This window comes from Engraulis encrasicolus, chromosome 17 (genome assembly GCF_034702125.1).
Source record: "Engraulis encrasicolus isolate BLACKSEA-1 chromosome 17, IST_EnEncr_1.0, whole genome shotgun sequence".
NCBI classification, from domain to species: domain Eukaryota; kingdom Metazoa; phylum Chordata; class Actinopteri; order Clupeiformes; family Engraulidae; genus Engraulis; species Engraulis encrasicolus.
The window spans coordinates 34,361,221-34,385,498 of record NC_085873.1 but is presented as its reverse complement, the minus strand read 5'-3'; the positions used below and the strand labels follow the sequence as shown (position 1 = coordinate 34,385,498).

General features: G+C 41.2%; 2 pseudogenes; one reads left to right on the top strand and one right to left on the bottom strand.

Annotated features, from left to right (window-relative positions):
- Nucleotides 1-969: 969 nt before the first annotated feature.
- Nucleotides 970-7,215, top strand: LOC134467015 (interferon-induced protein with tetratricopeptide repeats 5-like; annotated as a pseudogene).
- Nucleotides 7,216-11,136: 3,921 nt separating this feature from the next.
- LOC134467014 (interferon-inducible GTPase 5-like) lies at nucleotides 11,137-12,290 on the bottom strand (annotated as a pseudogene).
- Between the last annotated feature and the right edge of the window lie 11,988 nt (nucleotides 12,291-24,278).

The window sequence follows — 24,278 nt, the reverse complement described above, 5'->3', positions numbered from 1 at the left end:
CTGCCCTGTCGTAAAACCTAGCTATAGAGGTGTCGATTGTCACACAGCCACTTGGGCTGAAATTAGTGAGTTGGGTAGACCCATGGAGTGACCATCACCATATTTGACAAAGAGCCAGTTAGGGGCTGAGCTAACCATGTCTGAATGTATTCTGGTATATTCTTGCTGCACTGATGCAATACACTTGTGGGGTTTAAATACTGTTCTCAAATGTGAGCTAGAGAGAGAGCTGGGGATAGAGCCTTGGGAAAAGGGTGCTTGCGGGCACACTGGGGCCTTTTGCCCTGGTGCTAGCAGGTCACTATGCTATGCTATTGGGACACATGGGGCACTTGGCCACCATGGTTAGGAACTTGGGTTATGCTATGGGTAACTGTAAAAACGTAGTTACTATGCTCTCTCACTTGCAATGTACAATAAATTGGTAATCTCTTGGCAAATGGACTTCTTCTCCTGAGTGACTTTATGGCTGCTTCCTTCACTGTTCTCCTGCACAAAGATGGGTAATGTATGCTTATGGCTGATTGAGCCCAATGAACTAAATAATAACTAAGTATGTAATAGTGATAACAATAATATAAATACTTGGGTATTAATTGGTAAATGGTAAACATACACGAGTCAGATAGCAGAAGATGGTTATCCTTGTGCAACAGGCATTATAGCCCAGATTAAGTCTTATTAATTAAATTGGGTTATGGACTATTTTATTGGCCCAGCTAATAATCTTAATTAGCAATTTGGGTTAATAAAAAAGTTACCACAGTTCTTTGTGCACTTTGGGCAGTAAATAAAAGGTTGTCATTACAGGGTGTTCAACACTAAGAAAACCAAGTTCATTGCACGTTATGTCACCATCGTTAAGTGCGCCTTGTAATAATGCATCAAATTCATTTTTTTAAAGTTTGCAATGGGTTGGTATAAAGTCTCTCATAGTATTTAGTATTTAGCTGGCGGTGTGCTTCCGTGATGTACTTCGTCGTAGAAAGCACGACCACCGCGCCCCCTTTGCCCGCAGGCCGTATAACAATTTCATCATTCTTCGAGAGTTCATCAAGTCAGAGTGGGCAATTTTGACTATCCCATGGCGAAACATTTCAATGAATACCATGGTAAAAATGATTCTCTGCTGCGCATACAGGGCGTCGAACATATCAAACCTCTTCCGAGGGGTGGGGATAGGCTAAAGAGACTTAATCAGAGGGAGACTTTTTGGATACACCAACTGGATGCCATGCGCTATCCTGGTCTAAATGAGGATATTGATTTTACTTGTTTTTTGTGATGCTTATTTGTACTTCTGGTCATTTTTTTCTGTGGCATCACTTATTACCCCAGGCTATTTTTTAATCTTTGTTTTCTATGGTGTGCGCAAATGTTGTGTAGTGCGTAATGGGTCACAGGTGGTGATGTCACTATTTAAGGGAGGCCTTTCTTTTCAATGGTGAACCTAGCCCTGATGAAGACCTGGTGAGGTCGAAACATGTCGGCTTTTTAATGTAACCCCAGCCCAGTACCATTAAAGGCTTTTTAATGTAACTTCCCGTTTGGACACCTTATTTTGGAGTGCCTGGATGAACTCTTCTCTCTACATGAACTGATCCCCGATATCCAAGAGCACCCAACAAACTTAAATGAACAGACTGAAGACTGCTTGAGCTTCCAGCCACCTGTGTGCCTTACATCATAACACCATTGCTAGGACATTACCAAGAGCCTTAGCAAGTAACAGTATTAAGAAACAGCAGAAGACATAGCCATTGCTATTTTGGTGACAGTAGGTTCTGCGGTAAGGTGTTAAAGAAATAAATGGTGTTGCTTGCTGCCCATTAGAGTACAATATTGGAATGATTTGACATGTGTGTCTGGTTCATTTCTCATGTCTTGACAAGCAAGATTGCAAGCACAACTGCAGAACAGAGCAGTGCCCAGCAGGTGGCGCCAGAGGCCATGTTGTGGTGTAATTGAGGACAATAAACTTGGGCACAGTCCCAGCTCTCCTCACTAATTCAACCTCATTTTGGAAAAAAGTTGTGTAACATGTCATACTTCAGGTGAGATCATGGACTCACCAAAGAGTCCCTGGAAGTTCTGGAGGAGGCCTCCCAGAGAGCTCCCAACTCCAGCTTCCTCTACCACCAGATGGGCCTTTGCCACTGGCAGAACATGATCAACACTAGAATGGGCACTCGGTAGAGCGCAAACCTTCGCCTACGCCACTTATTTTTTTTTGGCCATCTTCAGAGTGTGGGGCATAACATTCTTCAAATGTTGGTGTTAGTTTCATTGAAATCGGACCGGAATATCGTAATATTACATTTTTGGCCCAGTCTTGACCTCTTATTCAATTCTGCATGCACACGTTGTTCTGGCATATAGTGCTTGGCAAAGAAAAATGTTTTTGACCTTTTCGTGACCTTGACCTTGACCTTTGACCCAATCACTCCCAAAAAGTAATCGATTGTTCCTTGGGTCATGACCAATCATCCCAGTAAATTTCATAAAAATCGGCTCAATTTACGTTTTTGACCTTTTCGTGACCTTGACCTTGACCTTTGACCCAATCACTCCCAAAAAGTAATCGATTGTTCCTTGGGTCATGACCAATCATCCCACAAAATTTCATAAAAATCGGCTCAATTTACATTTTTGACCTTTTCGTGACCTTGACCTTGACCTTTGACCCAATCACTCCCAAAAAGTAATCGATTGTTCCTTGGGTCATGACCAATCATCCCACTAAATTTCATAAAAATCGGCTGAATTTACGTTTTTGACCTTTTCGTGACCTTGACCTTTGACCCTTGACCCAATCACTCCCAAAAACTAATCGATTGTTCCTTGGGTCATGACCAATCATCCCACTAAATGTCATAAAAATCGGCTCAGTTCTGTCTGAGTTATACGAAGTACAAACAAACATTTTGACCTTGACCTTTGACCTTTGACCCAATCACTCCCAAAAACTAATCGATTGTTCCTTGGGTCATGACCAATCATCCCATCAAATTCCATAAAAATCGGCTCAGTTCTGACTGAGTTATACGAAGTACAAACAAACATATTCACAAATAAATAAATAAATAAATAAATAAAAATACACAGCGGTCAAAACATAACCTTCTGGCGAAGGTAATCAAAACATAACCTTCTGGCGAAGGTAATGAGGAAACTTGGTGGCCAGAGGGCCGGCATGCCACAGGTCAATGCAGCCGTCGGCGAAAGTGTGCGCTGAGGAAGACATCTTGGATTTCTTCTCCTCAGTAGACAGGCGGGATAGGCAGCTCACAAGGCCCCCAGCAGATGTAAACAGCTACGGACTGGCTGACAGTTTTTTTTTTTTTAAATAATGATAACAATGAAATAAAAACAGGCTGAAATTGTAAAACAGGCTTGATGGTTATTTCAGAGATATTTCTTAGCCACTAGGCCTATATGAACCTACAAGTTTACTTTACCTGTCAAAAACTGATTGACTGGTGTATGATCAACTATATTACTTTCATATACGTACACTGCTGCAATAAACAGTATTGTTACAAGGAACTGTATTAGATTCTCATTGTGAACTTGAATGCATTTCACTTGTATGATGCTTATCCAAATATTTAAAATACAGAGCAAACAAAACTGTTACAAGAGTTGATAACAATGAAAACCTATATCTGAGAAATCATAGTGGTAGAGAGTGATGATTTCAACCTGCACTAAAAAAAAAAAAACTTGAAGTAGGCCTATGTCCAGCAAATATTGTACATAAAAAGATTAAGAGAGAGAGAGAGAGAGAGAGAGAGAGAGAGAGGCTACACAAAACACTAGGTCATTTCTGATAGCCTTCCTACTAAGTGGTTAACTAATGCGTCTGAGGCCAGATTAGGTTAGCCCATCTTTGTTTTCCTGGGGGAGTGTATTAGCCAGAATCAACATTTTAGGTTTGTTATGTGTGATTATTTACGGTAGGTCTTTTTTCCATGCTGTTTTCTAGGTAGAATGACTTGAATTTTAAATCATTTTCTGATAAACCCAATGAAAGTGTTTCTGCTTTTGTAAGATTAGCCAGCCTAATATCTAGGTTAATATCTAGGTTACCTTAGGGACCTTTCCAAGTAGGCATGTTTCAATTCTCCAGAATCACTACTTGAGAGAGAGAGAGAGAGAGAGAGAGAGAGAGAGAGAGAGAGAGAGAGAGAGAGAGAGAGAGAGAGAGAGAGAGAATGACTCTGCACTGCTCGGTTTCGTTTCATCACTGATCTGATGATTCTATAAGAGGGACAGGGAGGAAGGATGCTGTGTTGTGTGTAGACTTTGCCAGCCACGGATAAAAGCACGGAAGGATTGCTTTAACATTATGAAGTGAGTAACGGTTTACTTTTTACTAGCATAATGTGGGGTTACTATAGTAATATAGGCCTACTGTATGTATACCTTATATGTTGACACAACCAAGCTTTCGACATCCTCTGAAATATTCAATAATTGGTGTTGTCATTGGGCAAATAACCAGAAAGCTAGCTTAAAGTCGTCATGTTGACGGATGCTTCACCTTTGTTGCATTACCTGAGGCATCTAGTGAATAAGCCTTCTGATAACATTGTAAATGAACTCAAGAGGTCTACGGGGAAAATAAAGCTAATAATATCACTAGGCTACTGAACGCACAAACTAAGTTTGACTAATTGGAATAAATAGTAGATATTGAAATAATTAACAAATTGGGAAGTCAGTGCCACATTTCTTGTGTTTTTGGACTTTATTTGATAGGACAGTGTGAGAGGTGGACAAGAAGCGAATTGGGAGAGAGACGGGGAGGGGTCGGCAAAGGACCCGGGCCGGGAATCGAATCCGGGTCAGCTGTATGGCAGGCGAGTGCCCCACCGGCTGGCCACGGCAGGGCCCAGTGCCGCACATTTGATATCTTAAGTCTGCTTCTGAGGGTGTGCATATTTGCATTTGTTAGGAAAATAAGGGAAATAGAATAGTAAATACTGTTGTTTTATAAGCCTAGGTTTTATAATGCAATAGGCCTACAAAACTGTTTTATGGAACGTGTACTCAAAGAGGTGGGGTTAAGAGGATTCAAAACCTGCCCATCCTGTGTAAAAAAGAGTGCTCAAGTTGGGTCTCCTAAGGGGGCGTTGTCCCCTCCTTCTTCTATTTTTGAGATGTTTGCACAAGAAGTGCACTACTGCCATCTACAGCGCTAAGGTGACTCCATTTATTCTCAACCTCAGGACTCTGAAGGTCTCCTAACCGAAGGTCTCCTAAAGGGGCGTTCACCCGACATAAAGTGGATTCCGGAAAAGAACTAGAATGACGTATCTCTGTCTATAAGATCTCTGGTGTATTACCCTGCAAGTCTGGGACTGTTATTATTAAACTGCGATTAGGAGGCCACTAGGGGCGCATGTTTTCACTGTCCAAGACATCAGACGTCATTTGAGATTTACATAGAGATTCACATAGAATTTACATAGAGAAAGGCCATTATGAAAAGTGTATATTTCCAATCCATTATGAATACTTTCGATTTAGTGATGGTAATACATATTCATGAAGAAAAGCTGAAATTTGTGAATGGGCAGCACGCATTCTGGAAATAACCTATTAAAAATATATAATAATAAAAATCAGATGCCACTATGGGGAAGGGTTTTCAATTTCCATAAGACAGCAATGACCATGAGTCATGCTTTAACGTTGGCAGATATTTCCATGCATTAATTTTGATGCTGTGTGTATAATATTTAATGAATGCCATATTGTTGTTTTTCTCTTTTTTTCAGTCCTTCTCACGACACAGTTTTGACCAAGCTTCTAAAGCTGGAGTGTCATTTCACTTGGGCTCTGAGCAAAGAAAATGTAGACCTGTCAGATCTTCAGACAAGGCTGGAGGATCAAATTGAGCTGGACCTGGGCAAAAAAGAAGGAGCAGCTCGATCCTACTGTTTTTTGGCCTATGTTAGATACCTGCAGGGGTCTTCAGATGATGCCATTGAAAACCTAGTCCAGTCGAAGAAGCTTGCGAGAGAACATCATGGCGAGGACTGTGAGCAATTTCTCATTGTCACATACGGCAACTATGCCTGGCTCCATTACCATCGTGGAGAATACCCTCAGTGTGAGAGCTACTTGGAGAGGCTTGCTGATATTATGCAGAAGTTCCCTACAGGGTCTCCAACTGTCCTTCACTCACAGGTCTATGGTGAGAAAGGATGGACCTTTCTCAAGATTTCCCGCAATTATTATGACAGAGCAAAGGAGTGCTTCAAAAGAGCCGTGGAGCTGGAGCCAGACAGCAGTGAATGGAATGCTGGCTATGCCATCGCTCTTTATCGCACAGATTATGAGACGCGAGGAGTTAAAGACTCAGAGACGGTTAAGCAACTACGAAGAGCCATAGAGATAAACCCACAGGATGCAGTGCTAAGGGTTTTGTTAGGCCTGAGGCTGAACGATTTGAAGCAGTACAAGGAGAGCGAGGAGTTGGTTGAGGATGCTCTCGAGATGGAACCGAGCAACCCACACGTGATCCGTTATGTGAGCAAATACTTCCGTCAGAGTGGTTCTGTGGATAGGTCCATCGCCTTGCTCGAAAGGGTCGTGGAGCACACCCAGAACTCTGCCTTTATTCACCATCAGCTTGCATTGTGCTACAAGACTAAGAAGACAAACTTGTTTCTCATTGAAGGGGGCAAAGGCAAAGATCGTGAGATCTCGCAACTCATCCGCCAGATCATCGATCACCTGGAGCAGGCCACCACCCTTAAGGCGAACTTCATTTTCGCCATGGCTGACCTAGCACTGCACTACGGGGAGAGCAACGACATCACCCGGGCTGAGGAGATCTTTCAGGCTACGTTCGACGCTGCCCGGGCAAACCGTGAGCCCTTGGAGGTCATCCACCTCTACTACGCTCAGTTTCAGCAGTACTGTATCAAGTGCGAAACACTGGCCATCAAGCACTACAGAGACTGTTTGACCCTTGCACCGGCAACAAATGTAGGGAAGCAGAGTGCCTCAAGATTGACAAAAATAGCAGAGAAACGTCTGGCCAGAGACCGCCAAGATGCAAAGGCCCTTGGGATTCTGGGTTTCGTCCTTGAGGCAACAGGAGAGAGGCGCCAGGCTTTGTAGTACTTTGAGAAAGCGATGGAGATAGACTGCAACAATGACGAGTATCGCAGTGCGCTCCGCGAGCTCAGCTTGTCTTTGTAGTAAAATTTTACTGAGTAGATCATCTTCTGCATGTGTCCTCATAACTCATAACAAACCTCTCGAACTGAACACTCTACTATTGCACAGGGTTGCCAGATGAGGCTGATGATTTCCAGCCCAAAAACTGCTCAAAACCCGCCTAGAAGCACAAAATCCCGCCCAATTCTATTGATTTCTATGGCAAAAAATGGGCGGGCTAAATGCCATTTTTACCCGCACACGACCATCCTAAGCAGCCCAATTGGGCGGAAAACAGCCCAATCTGGCAACACTGCTATTGCACTACATGAAATCTATTAAACCAGGCTGAACAGTGTTTAGCAGCTTTCAGGTGTGGAGGTGATGTAGCAAAATGATGAGTTCCTGAACATCATAATATCACTTTACATTCAACCCAACAGTCTACATTGTTAAAGCATTATACTGTACGTATCATACCACTTCTCTTTTCTGTGACTGACGAGTCACTCTGCACTTAATTAACCCGTTAAGACACGCCGTTATACATTTGCTGTTACCAGAATGGCAATGACCAAGTTGTAGTGCATTATTATGTTATGTCATAGTATTGTAGTATGGTCGTTAACTTACATGACGATTGTTACAACGTGCCACTGGAGGTGCCGCATGAATGATGGGGCTACAATGTACTTCCACGCCTAAGTGAAAATGAAAAGAATTTGAAAGTTTTCGTTAGCGCACAAATTTCACAATATTTATACTATAGTGTATGTTGCTAATTTGACTGTTAAGAGTATGCCACTATTTTGTGGCTTAATACAGTTAAAATCGTTGGCTGGGGTTTATACAGGTGGTAAAGTGTCTTATTTTTCATGTTAGCCGTTGTCTTGCTTTAAGACAAGTTAAAAGAGGGAGTATGTCGCTAAGCTAGTGAAAGTCAATGGATCCATGTAGCATTGCTACATGCTACACGGATCCATTGACTTTCACTAGCTTAGCAACATCCTTACCTCTTTTAACTTGTCTTAAAGCAAGGCAACGGCTTATATGAAAAATAAGACACTTTACCACCTGTATAAACCCTGGCCAACGATTTTAACTGTATTAAGCCCCAAAATAGTGGCATACCCCTTTAAGAGTGATACACCATTGTCCAACACTTCAGAAGATATAAATGTAACTGTAGCTTCTATGTTTATGACCAGGAGAATTATTGTGCCCAGTAGGTAGGCCTATTTACATGCATGTCTAGCAGCCTGTGGCCACCCACTGCTTGTCTCTTTTCTTCTTGGTGTAGAAAAATCACTTGAAAACCACTTGAAAACAAATATTATGAATGTACCTTACTTGGCATAATACCCTTATTGTACTGTATGTGTCTTAATGTATATCATGTTATCTGTATGTTTCCTGTGCCCTTTCTATCTGAAACTGCAGTAGGCCTATATACTATGATGATGTACATTGTAAGTCGCTTTGGATGCAACCGTCTGACAAATAACGAGATGATCAGAATGTCCAGTCTATAGAATTTTTGGCGCCGTTTTTTTATGGCGCAGTGCTGTTTGTGCTCTGCAGCGCTAACCAGAATGCATTAAAATGGCAAAGTGCGCATGAGCACTGGCAAACGAGCCTTTTGCCTTGCTATCCAAGTCAAGTCAACTAAAATTGGTTTTATCATCAATTTCTGTACATGCACTGGTCATACAAAGAATTTGAAATCACGTTTCTTGCTTTCCCATGCAGACATAGACTAATCTAGGTAAGGACATAGACAGTATAGACATAGACAGTACTCATACATGGACATAAGACAGTATGGACATAGACAGTGCTCATACAGACATTTAAAGTGCAAGACTGGACAACAGAAGACTTGTAGAGAACATACATTAAGAGGAGGTATTTATGTATCTATCCATGAGCTAGGTGGGACAGCCTGGCAAGAGCAGAAGTAGGAAGTATCTAACTAAGGCAAATGCTTTCTGATGTGTCTACCTGTGATTACATTTCTCTATATCCCTCAGAATGTAATGAAAAGAAATAATACTTGTTTCCTGTTGCGTGATGAAAACCCAAGTCTCTAATAAACCTAATATTGAATGATCCTACTTTTTGTCTTTTTATTTTGGATGTAGAACGTGAGAGAACAATTCCTCTTAGCCAAGGTGACAAATTGCCAATTACCCACAGAACCCCCCCCCCCCCCCCCCACCCACACACACACAAATTATAGCACTCCCCCTATGTAATACCCGAGAGAATATGATTTAAAGAAACAAATGCTGTTGCTGCCAATTAGAGTGCATTGGAATTAATAATTAATAAATGAAATTTATTTAATAAATGAAATGAAAAAAATGAATTGGAATGTCTTGTTCATTTCACATGTCTTGACGAGCAAGGAAATGCAAACACAACTGTAGAGCAGAGCAGTGCCCAGCAGGTGGCGCCAGAGGCCATGTTGTGGGGTAATTGAGGACCTTTTGGACAGTCTCACAGTGAGCTCTCCTCACTTCATATTTGACTGTTTCGAATTGAATGTCAAAGCGAGACACCTTTTGCAGATAAAGTCAAATGTTTTGAAGCATTTCTTTATTTTTTCTGGTTCTACCTACTGTACAGATGCACGAGTGTCATGAAAACAGTTGGTGAATATTGTGACTCATACAGTACAGTATGTACAGTATTACAAGACATATTCCATGAGAATTGGTGCCTAAGTGCCAATAAAATACACACAGAGAGAGACAAGATGTCATTATAGGTTATATCATTCTCATTTTTCTCCACGAAGTCAGACAGCAGCAGCTATTGTACACCCTTGACTTTTGCTATTCTTATAATGAATTACCAAAGTGTCGTCGCATGATAAGTATCCCTCAAATATCCTCTATGAGGTTAAAAGTCACCACCACTCCACTGCACACATTGTAACTATTATAACTATTATTGCAGTTATATCAGCATTGTGGAAAGACAGTTAGAGTAAAATAAGAATAGGGGATCGCTGACAAATGATAGACTACAGAGATGCAGGGAGATTAATACATAAAAACATCAATGCTTTTGGTTAACACATTACATCCATGGTTGTCACCATTAAATTACATTGCACTTGCGAGATACTTTCATCCAGGAATCAATTATCAAATTTCAGACTGAAGTTCACAGGTTTTCTTCAGATTATATAATTATTTTACCTTCAGTCTTTCTTTCATTCTTTCACAATGTCTTACATTCAGTAGCTGAGACAATGTCTTGTGGTGCTTTCTAGTTTAGAGAATGAGAGTGCAAATTTGCTGTTAAACCAGCAGTGAAGTGAAAACCCACCTGCGATGTCTATATCTGGAAATTCAAAATGGCGCACCATGGAGAAGATCCCCCTTTTCATGTATGAAAAGTGCAATTTTCCCAGTCATAATGAATACTTAGAATTTGGTGGTGGTGTTAAGTATTCATGAAAAACGTAACATCTGTGAATGGGCAGGATGAATTCTGGAAATAAACAATAACAAATATTAAACAGTGCACCTTTAATGCTAGTTAGTCACATATGCATATTACGTTGACATACAGAACAATCTAAATCACATTGATTTAATTTTCATGTTTTATAAGTCATGTGCAGTTTCAGTGTAAATTATACAATGTAGGCCTAAATGTATACATAAAAATGAGCAAGGAGTGAACTCAACTCAACATAAGATATGTGATTGTAGATAGATTTGTCAACTTTAAAGACAGTTCACATCGGTTTAAGGGTAGGCTACATGGACGATCACCAGGCACTATCCATTACATGCTGAAAAACACATTATAAACAACATTCCAAACTTTAACACAAAACCAATGTTTTTAAAAAAAAAAAAAAAAAAAAACTATTTTAAGTAGGCTATATAATGATGAAAACACAGCATGGCAATACAATTAAGCTTAATTAGCATACATCCCCACCTATTACAGTTCTGTCATTTGAAGCACCTTCCTTTTGGCAACACCATACAGCTCATCCAGACCCTCTTGCAGTACAGCCCTTGTGGTAAAGAAGGACACTCCGGCAGCTACAATATTTCCAGCAATCGGTACCAAACAAGACACAGCCTCAACACCACCTGCGACAGCTAGTTTTGTCAGCATGCTGGATGTGAGCATGGACTTACCAATTCCTTTGATCAGTTCAGATTTTTTCACCTCATCAAGTATGGGCTTGTTCACACGGTCAGACATCTTTTTCAGGGTTTTGTCATCCAGGCCGAATGAGTGGTAGACCCCGGTGAGAAAGGACAGCACCATGGCAGTGTCAAGAGCAAATGAGAGGCCTGGAACGGGGGCTGCACCTATGCCCCCAGACACAACAGCCAGTGCCCAGACACTTTTCTTGAATGCGCTGTACTTCTCATCAAGGGACTGCATCGAGTACACAGGCAAACTCTTCACTAGCGCATCCCTCTTTTCCCTGGGAAGATCTCTTTTCAGAGTCTCCACCAGAGCTGGGAAGTCATACTTCTCTAGGGCACCGGATGTGATGAGAAAGACAGGGGGATCTCCCAGCTTGCTAAGGTTGCCCTCACATTTCTTTCGTATATTGTGGAGTACCTCTTCCTCCTTCCTCCCTTCATTCTCAGCCTCATTTTTCACATCAATATCAACCCTCGAGCGTACAAAGTAGAAGTTTTTTTTCTGCTTCTTAATATTGTTTGCAAGCTTGAGGTCAGTCTCTGTGAATCTGTTGCTGCTCACTAACATAAAGAAGTCATACATTTTAAAATTCACAGCTTTCAGATAGGTCTTTTCTGGGAAATTTAGGCTCCCTATTCCTGGCAAGTCCCAGAACCTTACATTAGGCATTGTTGGGTGTGGGTACATATTGACTTCCATCGTAGTTTCTGTTGACCCGGTTGGAGCCCTTTCAAAATCATCTTTCTCATCAGGGTTTTTCTTCTTGTAAGTCCTCTAATGGCATTCACCAAAGATGACTTTCCTGCGCCAGACTCTCCTGTCACAGCGATGTTGAGCACTACTTTCTTTGAGCCATCAACTATTCCTTTAGCTTTGGCAATGGCCCGTTCTTCAGTACATTCACCGGAATCTTCCAGTAAAACGCTGTCCATGATCTAAAAAGACAAAATTAATGTTCAATAATGATATAAAGCCCGGATGTTGACACAAAAATCCACCTTTTACTCAATTGACGGCAGTATCCTTTATCATCGACTACAGCTACAGTAATGCCAAAAAAAGAATTAATGTAAATAAGGAAATAGATTTAGACTTAGAATATAATAAACACGCAAAGTAGTAGCCTATTTACACAATGACCTTGGACTTCTTTGTAGTTTTTGTTACCCCAGTGGGAGCCCAGTCTAGGTCTCGTCTTTTAAAACCTCTGATGACATTCACAAAGAAAGACTTTCCTGCACCTGTCTTCCCGGTCACAGCCATCTTCAGCACTACTTTATCTAATTTATTAGCCTAACGTTTTCTTTAGTATTGGCTCAGTTGTCTGTTCACCAGAATCTTCCAGTAAAGCAGTGATGTCATCCATGATCTAAAAAGACAATGTCCAGTTCCAGTAATTATATTACTGATGATGATAGTAAAATCTTTTATATAGGGGCCTAGTTGACCAATGATCATCAATTAAATGCTGATTAATTTAAACAACATCTGATCCTCAGTAAGTGGCTTTTTAGCATTATTGTTAACTTAATATCTACATTTTAACAACGAGCTACTGCTACGTGCAATAACACAATTATGTGTGTTGCATAAGTCTATTGAATAGATGTTACATTGTGACATCAGTCTTTTTACACAGTGTAAAAACAGTATTTATACACAAAACTCCAGTCAGATTCCATGGAAAGTAAGGCTAAAAATGCATATTTATGTTCACTTCGAACTACTAACTTGAAGGAAAATGAATGTGTAGTGAAACTTACTCAGGCAGTGTTCCACTGTAGCCTATATAAAAATGGAAATCTTACGCGGTAAACTTCAGCTAATTCTAAAGGTCTGTGGCTAAGCAGCACAAATTGAAGCATTGGACTGAGATGGTGCATCTTTTATAGATTTCCAACCAGTTTCAAAATGAAGGAAGTCATTTTATTGGTGACCTGTTACATATTCATTGGTGCTCCGCACTGCAGCCAAATCCACTGCAGTGCCCCTCCTCCACCCCCACTGACTCATGTTGATTGCAAATTGCTTAGCATTAAGCTACAATCATATTGTTTTGTAACTGAATCCAGATAACTTTTCAAAATATGCAATATTAATATTTAATGCATTAGCAACACAAGAAAAAAACGATATGATTCTTCTGATATAAGTGTCACTTAACTTGACAGCACTGCATCAACCAGGTGCTGTTCACAAAAAAATCCTCAAAGTTTGGGCTGTTTAAAAAGTCATCCATCAAATAATTGAAGTAAAGTCAAATCAAGTCAAGTGTACTCTATTGTCAAAAATCTATGTAACAGGGTTAGTACAGATGTTTGAAATTGTGTTCGACCAGCTCCAATGTGCAGTGAAACTGACAAAATGTAATTTCACACAATGTAGTAAAAACATACATGCACACACTTTCTCTGACACATTCACTCACAAACACAACCACACAACCACACACAGACACACGCGCACATGCACACGCACACGCACACGCACACACACACAGTAGAAAAAAACTAACAAACTGATTAAATACATGTAGGCTACAATAAATAAAATAAGTGAAGCTTGAACATATTAGAATGTCTACCTTAGGTTCTCTTTGTTGCTAATACATTGGAACTGACGAGTGGGAATGTGTACAAAATTTGACCATGATGCATAAACACAAATTTGACTAAGCTGCAACAATCTCTGTTTTGTTGGATGTATAAACAGTGCAGTGCAATTTAACCCCCCACAAGACAAGACTTCAGATATGTTTCAGCTGTTGTTGATATCAGCATCTCTCTCTCTCTCTCTCTCTCTCTCTCTCTCTCTCTCTCTCTCTCTCTCTCTCTCTCTCTCTCTCTCTCTCTCTCTCTCTCTCTCTCTCTCTCTCTGTACACTGAAACCAGCAGTTTACAAGAAGTTTACATACATACATACATAGCTCATTCTCTGACAAAACCTGTCCAGACCTGTCCTTGTCAATAGGATACATGGTGTATTGCACATGTTTCATTGATAATTTCTGAATCATAAAAGCCCCTATCACTCCATATTACACTCAGGACTTGACAGATATACATATCAAAAAACGTGCCGAACTATGCTGAAAAAAAACAACAAAAAACCTTGATTTACCATTGTTGATTTTCGTAAGGGTTATATATTCTAAGGAAGCATCATACAAAATGTCATTGTTTTGTCAGGTCCGTAATGGTAATGCCCTTTTTCTCCAGGAACAGACCCCGCTACTAAATAACTGAGGTAAATGTGAAAAAACAGCAAAATTGCACCCCACCAGGGCACCAAATGGACCCCGCTTCTCCCAATACTGGCCTCTGGGTGTTACACTCACACGCACACTTGCATAACATGGGTTAAATACAGTCAACATTGCTGTACCCTTTGCCTGGGTAATGTCTAATCATAAATGGTAGTACATTTGAATGAGCTGAGTCATTGCTCAGTATCCATAATCATAAATGATGATTAATTTGAATAATAGTCATAGCCCATATTATCCAAAGTCATAAACTGATCTGATTGTGACAACTAGTTGTACTTCATTGGGTCTCAAGGTAGGAGACTATGCTGAGAGAGATGATTATGCAGTCCCCTCCCTTGTTCAAAGTCTGTTGTCCCAAATGGATAATGGACATAGATGTTTGCAGCAGCTGATTTTGACTGGTGCTACCTGATATAGAGAACACAGGACCTTCCAGGAACACCAACAGCAGCCGCAATAATAATAATCTATTTAATAATTCAAGAAACCTCTGTTTGTACCACACACAGCTGTCGCAGCACTGCACCAAATGATCTCAAATTTGGACAGTGACTTTGAAGTGATATGGTGGGTCGCAGCACGTTTCACGCATTTGGAGCCATTTTAGGTTTTTGTTTACTTAGTGGAAGGTGAAATGATGCTTATGATTGTTATTGTTTTGAAATGCTGATTTTGGCTAACAAAGTGTTAAGTTTAGGTTAAGAAATGGCATGCCTGCCTTATTTCTTTTGATCTTGTACAGAAGTTCCTAATTACCTTACTATCTGTCATGTGACGGAACACACCCCCTTTGACGTGCCGCTGGCACTTTAATTAGGCCAATCAATGTGTGTTCGACAGGTAGGATGGTAAGGAGGAACAGTGTTGGACCACAAAATACTTTAGACCAGGGGTTCCCAACCTTTTTCAACTTGGGGCCCACTTGAAATTTTCACAAATGTTCGGGGCCCACCTCTGACCCAATACAAAATAAAACTGAAATGTAGTAAACAGCAATACAGTCACAAATATTATTTTCATTTTTAGAAAATAGTTTCAAGGCCCACTTGGAATACCCCGGCCCACATGTTGAAAATCACTGCTTTAGACAAATCACTGTATGCCTTGGTTACTTTGAACAGTGTTTTGATTAGACAAGTCAACCGGACCGTTTGAATAAAAGCATCAACATCTCTTTTAATTCAACTCTCTGTGCGTGCTTGAAACCTTGGATTGTGCGTCGGAACAATTTGCCACCTGCCTCACTTGGCGTTTTGGAAAATGGCCATTACACACTATAGGAATATAGGCTAAGGTGGTATATAGAACAGGCCTAGTGTCAGTAGCTACCAGGTGGGTTTGGCTTTTGGTTAAGTATTGGTGTGGCAGGTAATGACTGCGGTGGGACAAGTAGGCTAAGGTGGTATATAGAATAGGCCTAGTATCAGTAGCTACCAGGTGGGTTTGGCTTTTGGTTAAGTATTGGTGTGGCAGGTAATGACTACGTTTGGACAAGTAGGCTAAGGTGGTATATAGAATAGGCCTAGTATCAGTAGCTACCAGGTGGGTTTGGCTTTTGGTTAAGTATTGGTGTGGCAGGTAATGACTGCGGTGGGACAAGTAGGCTAAGGTGGTACATGGAATGGGCCTGCTGTCAGTGGCTACCAAGAAGGGTTGGCGGCTGACCAAAACTGTGTGGAGGGCAGGCTGCGGTGGGACAGTAAGGTGGGAGAGCAGGAATGAGTGGGACTGTGATTATTGTGTGTCCATTGATATGGCTGACTATGTGTTCTGTATGAATGACTGATTGTGAGAATGGATGTACTTGCGAACTGAAATATGTATGATGATAATTTTCCCTTCGGATAAGTTTTCACGGACCAGTATTGATGATATTCTAATATAATATAATGTAATGATATAATGATATAATATAATTAATTATACAATAATATTGTAGTAATATAATAGTACTAATATGTGTATAAGCAGTAGCACTAATAAGAAGCAGTTTGTTTTGTGTGAAGTTTGTGTGAAGTACGTACAATTTTAAATTATAGTGAAATTGGTGTGACTAATTTATTGATAGTAACAGAATGTGTGCATTGATTAAGGTGGAGCTTGTGCGTCGAGGTGTTAAAAGGCTGATATCAAGTGACATCAAGTGACAAGTGCAGTGTGCGTTTTATCTATGGAAGTATGGAAGTGGTGTCAGAAGTGGAAGTATGGAAAAGTATGTGAACAGTGGGAAAAGTATGTGAAAAGATGTGTCGTGGATCAAAACTGGATGAGTTTGTACCACATAAGGATGAGAAGCAGAAAAAAAGTATGTGAACAGGGGGAGAGGTGTGTGAAAGGATATGGTGTGGATCAAAACTGGATGAGTAGGCCTACCATAGGCGAAACAAAATTTAAATTATGTCTATTCTGATTGATCAATGAACAGGCAATGAGCTTAAATATTAACCAAGACAACTTTATGTCTCTTAACAATTTTTGGACTATTTCATCTGTCTTTGTGTTAGGTTAATGTGGGAAAACTGTTTGTAAGATGTGTGAATGCTGGCCAGATGTGAGTATGTGTATGTGTGCATGTTGTTCTAGGTGGAACCATTTCAATCCAGATACTGATTGGACAAACATTCATTCTGTTTGGGCATATCTTCAGTGCCGCAGAATACGGTAAAATACAGAAAACTTCTCTGTCCCTTATAATACCCTCATATTTTCTCTAGGTATCTTTGGACCCGATGTAAAAGACTTGTGAATGTATGTGCCAGTGTCCTGGGGAGTAATGTCCATTCCCAAAGTGGTCTCTGTGTGGGAGTGGGAGAATGAGAGGAGTGGTGACTTGATAAAGCCCTGATTTGAACATGAGTGAGGTTGTGTCCCAGCTGGTGTTTTTGTGCATGTTGTGTCATTGCTCTGGAGTACGCAAGCGAAACCTAACCAAACTAACAACAACAACAAAACCCTTTCCAGGCTCTTGTCATGATTTTTCCCTTATCTCTTTTTCTTTTGCCCTTGTTTTACTGTGAGATTCAAAGATCTCTCTGAATAAGTACTGAAATATTGATATTAAGTTAGGTGGTATTTTCACGAGATGGTTTTCAGTAGGTATCTGGTGAGTAGTCTATATCTTTTTCTTATATCTCTCTGGTTTTCTGTGTCCGCTCTGTGGGTCTTTGACTAAACTTGTATTACTTGAGTGAATCAAAACTTTAGCATACCATTGTTTTAGGTGAGATGGTTACATTAATATTGACACTGTTCATAACATACCTCCAAGATAACTTCCATTGCCTCGTTTGGCTCATTTAACTATTAATTTCTCTGTTGTGGTTTGGGAAGAGTTTGGTTCCGAGTTAATTTTGTTTGTTCATTGATGTTTGTACTTGAATCTTAATCATTTTCTTTCAGAATGCAAAGACCTAGTAATAACATGGAGAGGTCACAATAATGTATTCATATAATGTTGCGATTTGGTGACCAACAGGAGCTGTAAGTAGAATCGAATTGGACGTGATCTGACAGTTAGAACACATTTCAATGTGTTCTGTGTGATGCCATCATTTATATTGTCATTCAATTACTTGTTTATTTTGCTTAATTCATTTGTTTTGATTAACATCTGGTTATATGATGAATTTTGTTTGAAAAATGTGTTTGATGGCCTTGAAATAGCAAAAAAAGCAAAACTGTGCATATTAGGTGGTGGGCCCAGTCTCATATCTTGTCAGTTCGTTGGTGTTAACGAGTGGCAACTTTATTTTTGCTCATATAACCCCCTGACAACCCATTAATCAATATTTTGGCTGTTGCCATCCTCAAAACTTGCACATTGATTTATAAAAATGACAACAAAAACTAGCCGACCGAGTGACGTCACGTCAATGCAAAGTCAACGAGGCAGAATACAGCTAGCGCATGCATGCTACCCGGAACCGTCAGATTTCATGGCAAAAAGTTACAAGTTGGGGGGTAAGTGGGCTCACTTGTTGTGTACATGCAAAAAAAATATTTTTCTCAAACTTTCAGAAGTGCTCTTTTTCGCTGTTAGTGTTCGACTGTCTGACCATCATTGGGCAACGAGAGATAAATGTCAAAAAGAGGACAGGTCTGTTCCCTCAAAGCAATAGAGCAATGAGGTGAAGGGGGTAGATCAATTCTCCAAAAAACTACGAGTCAGTAAAGAAATGCACGTGGTGTTATTTTTTCCAGTAACAGGAAAATGGTCAGGAATGAAATGCCTACGTTGTTTCAATGATTAGGTGAATTATCTGCCTATGAAAAAAGGCCGATATGCGGATAAATATTCCCTTTTCAACTTTGAGGGGCGGAGACTTCCCATTGACTGTGCATTATGTGACGTCACCCCCAGTCTTTTTTATTTTTTAAGATCAACGTGCAACTTTTCAGCGTGGCAACAGCCAGAATATTGCTTTACATATTGTCAGGAGGTCATATTAGAAAAATCAAGTTGCCACTCGAGAGTGAGAACGAAACTCGTTTTCTAAAGGAGCTACGAAATCTAGCCCACCGTCTATATGGGAAAAAAACGAATAAAAACTGACTTGACTTGACTTGACTATAGTGCAATCAGTTGTTCCATGAAGTTCCATGAGTTCCATGAACATCTTTCATCATTCTATACAGTTACACTGGTATCATTTTTAATGTATGCCGCTAGTCTATCCCTGAATTTGGTGTAATCAGGGGTTTCTTTTATCTTGATCAGGAGCAGCTGTGTGCCATGGCTTAGAGGCAGGCTGATAGGTCTCAAGGCAAGAGTGTCACCGATGGGGTATGATCAAACAGTGGCTTTAATTTGTCTGAACAAATTGCATGCTCATTATTATTATTATTATTATTATTATTATTATTATTATTATTATTCAAATCCACTGATTCTGTGAACCTTCCTTACCAGGAGGGTCCACTATTTGGAAGCAGGTCGGTGAACTCTGTGTCTGTGTGTGTGAGACAGATAATAAAGCCCTGGCACACACCTGTGGTTAGCATACACACACACCAAACTAATAACGTACAGAGTGGACAGGTGGTGGCTCTTTTGGCCACAGTGGAGTATTTTAGAGTCTGAAATGTTGAGTGTGGTCTAATGTCGCATTAGACCAAGAAGGGAAGTGTTCCTTTGAATGATCTTCACTAGTTATCATGTTATTAATAACCAAATAATTGCATGTCTTTTGTCCTTCAAATCAGGAGTGCACAGGCAGTTGAACAACGAACATGTTACTAACGAGATAATCATACTTGCTATCCTTTTGAATTATGACCACACCTGCTGCTGATGGAAAATGCACATAGTTAAATGGACAAGAATGTACTGTGTTGTGTGTTCTGACTTATGTTTCTCAACAGGCAATAATAGATTAAATGCTACATTGACACAAAGATCACCTACGCAAACCAGGAGTTGGAAGACACACACACACACACACACACACACACACACACACACTCCCAATGGCCCCGCACACAGACACACACGCACACACACACACGCACAGAGCCCTTGGCACACACTCCCATGGCCCTAACACACACATACAGACACACACAGACACAGACACAGACACAGACACACACACACACACACACACACACACACACACACACACACACACACACACACACACACACACACACACACACACACACACACACACACACACACACACACACACACACACACACACACACATTTCTCTCAGCAGGCATGCGATGGACTGGGATCTGGCCCAGAGAAGAAAATGCTACATTGACACCAAGTCCACCAGTGCAAACCAGAATCTGGATGACACACACATACACATACCTGCGCAAAGACTTTTTGTATGGACTGACTGAAAAAGAAAAAGAAGCATATTTAATTTTTGTTTGGCGATTTGTAACCATGAATGTAACCAATGACGTGTGACCAATCGAGCAAAATTTGTAGGTTGTAGAATGTGTAGGGACAGGCTCATGGCTGCTTTGCTGTGTTTTTATTTTTCATTTAGATTACAATTTCACTCTCTCTCTTTCTACCTATCTCTCTCTCACTCTCTGGCCTATTGTCTCTCCATCTCTGTCTGTCTATCTCTCTGCATACACAGACACACTGATGATCGATATGGACTGGTTAATTACGTACACATAGTCTTCCAAACTGATATAGGTTTGTGGGTGCGATGGATTGTTATCTGGGTGACCCTTGCCTATGGTATTTTTGCCTCCGAGCTGGCTGGCATTGTGATCCGGAGGGGGGCCGGCCACCCATGGGGGGTCACGGTTCATGGTGCCCTGCTCATTGGCTGTGCTTTGCTAGCATTAATTAACCCGCTTCATGGGTTAAACAGGGGGAGATGTAGAAATATAGAATATATACTAGCAAGACCATTAGCTTGTGTGCCCTTATCGGGAGACCTACAGTAAGTACATTCCTCTTTTGATACAAACAGAACACGGAGGCTGCAGAGTACGTTCAGACACACTAAGCCATTGTTAAGGTATGTTACAAATGTATCATACAAATGTATCGTAGGCTCAGCACTGCCGCTAACAAAGTTTCAGCACTTATCCTCCTCGACCTCAGTGCCGGCTTTGACACGATAGACCACAACATACTAATTGACCGCCTTGAATCTTGGGTAGGATTGTCCGGTCACGTCTTAGAGTGGTTCAAAACATATATTACAGGAAGGCAGTTTTTTGTCAACATCGGAGAATACGTCTCCAACAAGTATGATGTGCCTTTTGGAGTTGCTCAGGGTAGTTGCTTGGGCCCTCTCCTCTTCTCTCTCTATATGTTGCCCCTGGGCTCCATCATCAGAGAGCACAATGTTGATTTTCATAGCTATGCCGATGACACTCAACTATATATCTCTGTCGAGCCTAGCCAAACCACTGCTATTCATGCCTTGACTAAATGCATGTCTGCCATCACAGATTGGATGAACAGTAACTTCCTAAAATTAAATGAGGATAAAACTGAAGTGTTGCTCATTGGGCCTAAGAAAAAACGTGCAAAACTCCACTCAAGCCTAGGTGACCTAAGCATGCACATTAAAGATAAGGTTACTAGCCTAGGTGTGGTCATAGACTCGGATTTGAGCTTTGAGCCTCACATCAACAAGATAACAAAATCTGCTTTTTTCCATCTTAGAAATGTCAACAAAGTGCGCGGCTTGGCCCCCGACAAGACGCTGAGAAACTTATTCATGCCTTTGTCACCAGTAGGATAGACTACTGCAATGCTCTCTTCTCTGGTCTCCCAAAAAATTAATTGACAAATTGCAACTCATTCAAAATTCTGCGGCAAGAATCCTAACAAGAACCAGAATGAGAGAGCACATCTCTCCTGTCTTAGCAGACCTGCACTGGTTACCTGTCTCATACAGAATCGACTTTAAGATTCTGCTCACAGTATTTAAAGCATTAAATGGACTTGCCCCTAGTTATATCTCAGACATGCTCTCTTTTTATGCCCCTGCTCGAGCTCTCAGGTCCACTGATGCCAAGCTGCTAAGGACCCCCAACCCCCCGCAAAAGAAGATCGGCGACGCCGCGTTTGCCTGCTATGCGCCCAAGAGATGGAACGCCCTCCCCATCGAGATCCGATCAGCCACCTCCGTCGACTCCTTCAAGAAGCAGCTGAAGATCCACCTCTTCATCCTTGCCAACTCCTAGCTGCCCAGGCGTCATAGTGTCCCAGCTGCCGCAGCGCCCTTACTACTCGCAACCAGCCCTGGCAGGGGGCTCCCCTTGGTGGCCGCTGGTCTCTGCCTGAGGTTTCTTCCTGATGATGATCCGTCTGCAGAGCCGGATCAAGACCTCATCCGGACAGACCGGATGGCTGGCATGCATTGATCCACCAAAGGTGTTTTCATACCAGTGTTGTTCATTAACCAACCCTTAGATTGCTACAAAACTGTATGTCCAACTGTATTACAAAACATATTTCCATGGCATTATGCTGCAGCTGTGGAGAACATAAACACTCATCACACGCAAGAGAAGCTCCTTGAATCGGATGGCTGGCATGCATTGATCCACCAAAGGCGGGTCAGACGGCATTTCATTAATATGTCAACAAAATGGCAGTTACAGCGCGAGAAATTATGAATCCGTCTTTAGTTGACTACAATAGCCATTCTCTAATCTCTCTAGCATGTTGTTCAGTCACTAACAGTCACTGAGTGAAATGGAACCAAGTCCCGCCTTGTCATTGAGCCCGTTTGATCCGTCATGACTCTTGTGGCCAATCGAGTCACGGATCCCGACTCCCAGATAGGAGTTTGCGTATCCGACTCTGTTGAGGTGTACCACATTTCTAAATGTTAACAGTGCTCTGCCAACGCTTTTACATCTCAGTCTGTAGTCTTGGGGAAACTATAGCCTACAGACGTGACTCTACTACTATAACTGTGTTACATTGTAACAGGCTTTAAAGCCACTGCTGTCATTCTCCTCTCCCGAGTCGACAGGTCACTCACAACAGCTGCGGCGTCGGCAACTCGATGAGAGACGACTACTGACTGAGATGTGGTAGCAGCGAATCCCCTATGGATCGGATCACGCTTAAGTTTCGCTTTTGCCATGAGTGTGCGAGTCGCAAGGCAACTCGGCAGCAGAAGCGAGTGGTCATCTGCTACTCGCCTCTTGTCTGTCCCTGCTCAACTTCTGCTCTCAAACATTTGAGTTGTAGTCTTCTTAAATACAAACATACATTAGTTAGGCTATTGCAAAATCAGGAGCATGCCGTTTTAATGCTGCCAAAGGTGTCTTCGAGTCGTGGTCGCATGTGAAAAAGTGAATTGATAAATGGGACAAAAAAGGCGAGATGCATAGCCACTTAATGGCAGAAACGTTTTTAAAAATATGTTATTCTTTTTAATTTATTTTTTAAAAATAAGTGACTCAAGTGATCCGTCTAATCCGGATACCCTCCTCGGAATGATCCAATCAACCCGGACGCCCCAAAGACTCGAGTTAAGCACCTCTAGTCCCAAATGGACATAGATGCTTGCAGCAGCTGATTTCGACTGGTGCTGATATAGAGAAGGCAGGATCTTCCAGGAACACCAACAGCAGCAATAATAATAGAATCAGCCACGGGCAGAGCTGCCACAGCGACACCCTTTTGAGTGTTTTTTTTTTTTTTTAAATATCATATCTACTGCCTGCGACATTTAGACCAAGCATGCACGTGCCACTGCACACATAACAGAGAGAGCCTTCATTTGACACCATGATACATATGGAGAGGAGATCTCTCCAAAATGTGGAAATACAAATCTCAATTCCCCTTGGATTTCACTGGAACGTATTTGTGTCTAATGATAAGCCTATACAAATCACAAGATTTACAACAGTGATTTTAAGTATCTCTATATGCAAATCCTCCAATATCGGCAGGGGCCTTTATTTCACTCAAGTACATCTTGGTCCAGGCCATTATTGGATGGAGGCCAGGGGTGCGTATCTGGAACACAAACAAAATTAGCCGACGCAACTTAACCCTTGTAAGGTGTTCGTGTTACATAGAAGGTGTTAGGATCATTTTGACCAGTTGAGAAACACTGCTCTAGTGTGTCTTAAAGGAGAACAAGTAGAGGCTTTAACATTTATCGGCCAGGTACAGTAGGTGCTGAATCTAGATTCCCAGTAC